At 29.8% G+C, this 4,717-nt stretch overlaps 1 long non-coding RNA gene across 1 annotated transcript; it reads right to left on the bottom strand.

Annotated features, from left to right (window-relative positions):
* Positions 1 to 1,458: 1,458 nt before the first annotated feature.
* LOC145789639 (uncharacterized) lies at positions 1,459 to 3,897 on the bottom strand. The gene is made up of 2 exons (XR_014327766.1): positions 3,644 to 3,897; positions 1,459 to 1,764 (listed from the first exon to the last, which is right to left on the bottom strand). It is a non-coding gene; the product is annotated as an uncharacterized LOC145789639 (long non-coding RNA).
* Between the last annotated feature and the right edge of the window lie 820 nt (positions 3,898 to 4,717).

The following is a 4,717-nucleotide window of genomic DNA, read 5'->3' as shown; positions in this document are numbered from 1 at the left end:
TGCCACTGGCTCTTCATATTCAGCCTCTGAAGCAAAATTTGAACTATGCTTATCTCCATTAACATTGGGCTCATAAATACTCCCTTTTGTTGTGTTGTGTTGCATTTCCAGTCCCATTCCTCTACATTGACATCCTGGAAATATTCATCAAAACTTAGTGGAACAGGGACAGGTTCCTCAATATAAAGTTTTAATACACCTCCCATTATAAATTTCATCATTTCATACACATCCTCATCAGAACTAATAAATCTAAATCCTCCATCCATGCTCTGATTCTCACTAACTTTGTAATGAAATCCAACAAAATCACTGTATCCTACCATTTGGGCACAATCAACCAATGCTAGCAATGACATCATCTCCCTATCATTGTAGTCAATGTAATCTACTTGGCCCCCAACATAAGACCTAATTCCATTTTTTGTCCTAAATTGACCACCATGATTGACTTTAATGGTAAAGTGATCAATATTGATGTCTGCATGGGCATTGGACCAGTATAACATTACAAATAAAAAATAGAGGAACATATGCAAATGCATGGAGACAATCAGACAAAAAATAAAGGGGACAATCAGACAAACAGACAACAAATTGAGGAACACTAAAAAAACACACACACACTAAAAGACAGGGAACAATCAGACAAACACGTATAACAAGACTTCACTTTTTGGAACAGTACATACACTTCAAATTTCACTTCTTCAAAACAATACAGTAAATAAGAAAAATTCAACAAATCAAAAATTAACCAAAAATATACAAAACTGATCGAAAATGCTCAAAAAATCATAACCATGCAAAAATCTTAACCAAAAACTATAAAAATTATACTTACATTTTGGTATATAACTATCTTGACGTCGTACATATTTCGCCATGGCCATCCAGCCTCAATCAACACCAATAATGTTGCAAAACCCTTCGATTTTTCAAGAAAACCACAAACCCTCACCTCAATCGACATTCTGAAGACTCAATTGAAGTTCTAAAGATTGAATCGATGATCTGCAAACCACAAACCCCCCATTTTTGTTACCCCAATTTGTCTCACGTGTATGGCTCATGCGGTTGACGACGAAATGTCCATTTTGACCTTCGTATCAGCCTTTCGTATCACGTGGAATGCACGTGCAATGCTATTCCGTTAATGATTTGGACGGCAGACACAAATTGGACTTGACAGACATAAATGATTAAAGTTTAGGGATTAAAGAAACACGAGCAATAATTAAGGGACTAGATAGAAAAAATGCGTATAGTTTAGAGGGTAAAAGTGTAATTTATCCAAAAAAAAAATGTACAGATATAACTTGGTATATTTGTAAAAAAATATTTATTTTTAGAAAAATGATTCAGACCACTAATTCAACATCATTAATACACTACTAATGACGTGCACTGTCACGCCCCGTATTTTATTACTCGGATAACATTACCAATATTCATTAATTAAGTTCATTTGCAAATGATAATTCATCTTTTGATGAAATGATAAATAATTAAATATACATGTTCCCTCTCGTGATACAATAAAGACATTTACATACGAATAAAAGGAATGCCCTGAGGCTTACAACAAAAGAGAGGGCACTACTCCTTACAAAAAAAATAGCACTCAGCCAAATAAACAAATGAAGTAGTACAATCCATCACTACATTACACTTATGAAATGGTAAAACCTTTGTTTGATCTCCAAATCCAAAAAGCATTTCCTGTACACATGTACAGGCAGGGGGTGAGCAACCACTAGCTCCCTAAACAATCCCATATTAAAACATTAGAAAATATGCGGGTACCAAAACACTCATACATATACGTGAAATCATATCATGTCATATGATTTTATTATATAATCTCTTAAATCCAATTTATTTAATTAATCACAACAAGTTAACTTAAATAAATAAACATGTTTCAATAGTAATAAGACATCCTTTTCAATTCATTCAATTATCTCATTATCAATTGAATCAAATAATTAAACAATTCATCAAATCCATTTTGTACAGTTTTATGAGATGAATGCATATGTCATGTCATGCTCAAAATATTTTTTTCTCATCTTTTGAAAATCTTACGCACAATACCAATTTAAAAACACATTAATCCAACAATTTCAATAAAATTTCAAGATGGTAAATACGACTCAAGTAATCTCTAGACTGGTGTCTGCAAGTAGACTATACAAGTACTACCAATTTGTCATTTTTACTAGTATTAACTGGAAAGCTTGACACCTATCCGCGCGGTTTCTAGTCTTTCACTATGGACATCAGGCCAACTTAACCAATATCAAACTACACCCCCTAGTCGAACTGACCAACGTATTTATCCAAAACAATTCAAAATGATCTTGTTTCACCAAAAACAATTCCTTTCTTAAAACATTAGTTTTCAATTGTAATTCGAAATCCATAATAACAATAAAATGGAATGGCAATGCAATATGTAACAATGCATTAGAATAGTTTCAATTTCAATTCCACCACACAATGCTCCATTGTGATCAAATTCCATATCTCTATCAATGTAATATCATAATACAATTCCAAGAGATAATCCAACAATATCCACATTCATATAGTCTCCACAAGTTAATCAACATTCTCAATTTAGTCATTTCAAGACAATTCTATAACAAACTATATATCAAACTTCCCATTGTTTGGACTCACACAAAACCTTCAATCAATTTTTGTTTCACCTCAACCAAGATAACGAAAATGATTTTCACTAAATCTCATACTTATTGAATATTACCATTTACATCCTACTATATTAAAAGTTATGGTATAATCTCAATAACACACTTTTAATCATAAAGGATACAAAATATTAACCAAACTAATTTACTCCATCAAATTAGTAAGTTCATTATATTCACAATTTTTCAAAATAAATTATATCAAACCTAACTTAATATGTCTCATCTTTTAAACATAATCATATTTCACGCCAAGCTACTTAAATAGTTCATTTTTCTCTCAAATCTCTACAAATAACAATTTTCACAACTTTTCTAAAATTAACTAATTAACATGATATTTACGTCAAAAATTATGAAATATGCCCAAGCGTAACATTTTCAAGGTTATGAGTTCAAAAGTCCATATTTTACATTTTTCATTTTCACAAAAAACAAAAAATGAACACAACTTAATCATCAACATATCATCTTCCATAAAGTTTCATTAATATAATATTTTTAAAGTTTTTAATCCCAAAACAACTCTATAATCCCAACTTAACAATCTACATAATATTCCTCAATATCAATTTATTTTTCTCAAAAATAAATTCCAAATCAAAGATAAAAAAAAAATATTTCAACTTTATATTTTTCAAAATAAATCATCTAATCATAATGTGATGTAAATACAATCATACAACCTTTAAATTTTATTTTCAATTTTTTTTTTTACAAAATTAACAATACAAAATGATTTTTTCAAAATCAATCTCAAAATACCAACATTCTTAACATTTCATCATAATTTTTCTTCCAAAAATTACCAAACAAAAAGCTGAAAATTATATATATATATATATATATGCAATACCTCTTAAAATGACATATTCTCTCAAAATAACTCTAACATAACTTTAATGTAAAAATATAAAGAAAGTTCTTACCTCAAATAATGAAGAAGAGCAAATCTGGAAGGCAAATTTTGTCCGATCATGAATTTGAGACTACCATTCCGAAGATCACGACGAGCTCTCCGACTTTCATTTACAAAACTTTTACAAAATCTCATTCTAAGAACTCCCACTCAAAGCTCAAAGGTTGAGCATCCATGGTGAGAAAGAGACGAAGTAGAGAGAGTTGAGCTCTCTGCCACAAGAAATGAAAAGGAAATGAAATGAGGGGAATCAAAGGAGGGGAAATGATGGCAAGGACAAAAATAGGGGCCAGCCACATGAGTTTGTTCCCCAAAGCTTGATTTTTCCCAAAAAAATATAATTTTTGTAATAATACCTCAAAATTTTATAATATAAATTATAAAATGATATAATTTTTTGATCACTACGAAATATACACATTTTCATTCTTTATAAAATATATAATTTTTTGTCATATGGTACACACCATAAAATCAACTATTAAATATTTTTTTATAACTCATATATAATAAATAATAACAACTCCCAAGGTGGTTACTACTAATTACATAATTAAAAAGGGTCAAATAGTTAAACATGAGTCACTAAACAAACTCAAATTAAATTAAATCTAAGTCATGAGTCCCACCCATAAGCCAAACATGGTCCAATTATATACCAAAAAGACCTAACAAATTTATCCAAATCATGATCTAAACATTCAAAATTAAATAACAAAATTCTGTTATAAATTAAACTGAACACTAATCAGTCCTTGAATTTTCATAAAATAAATACTCATCATTTAATTCTAAAATTTGTATCCAACGTGCTAGACTCATATGGGAACAACATATAAAAATTTCATAATTTTCTAAGATCGGGAACTATTTTTAAAAAATGCAAAACCGAACTGTTTTCGCATAGAATTTACACAGCAATCAAATTCGAAAATTTGCTCAATTAAATTATGCACTGGCTATTTAAAATAAAATAAAATAAATTCTGGGTCATTACAGGCACCATGTGGACACCACCACTAATGTGATGGTTTGGCCTTTGTTTTTGTTTTTGCTTTTGTTTTTGTTTTTGTTTTTTTTTTTC

The sequence above is a fragment of the Camellia sinensis genome, chromosome 4, assembly GCF_055761805.1.
Source record: "Camellia sinensis isolate YWXY chromosome 4, ASM5576180v1, whole genome shotgun sequence".
Taxonomy (NCBI): Eukaryota; Viridiplantae; Streptophyta; class Magnoliopsida; order Ericales; family Theaceae; genus Camellia; species Camellia sinensis.
The sequence above is the reverse complement of the archived record's forward strand: the minus strand, read 5'-3'. Positions and strand labels throughout refer to the sequence as shown.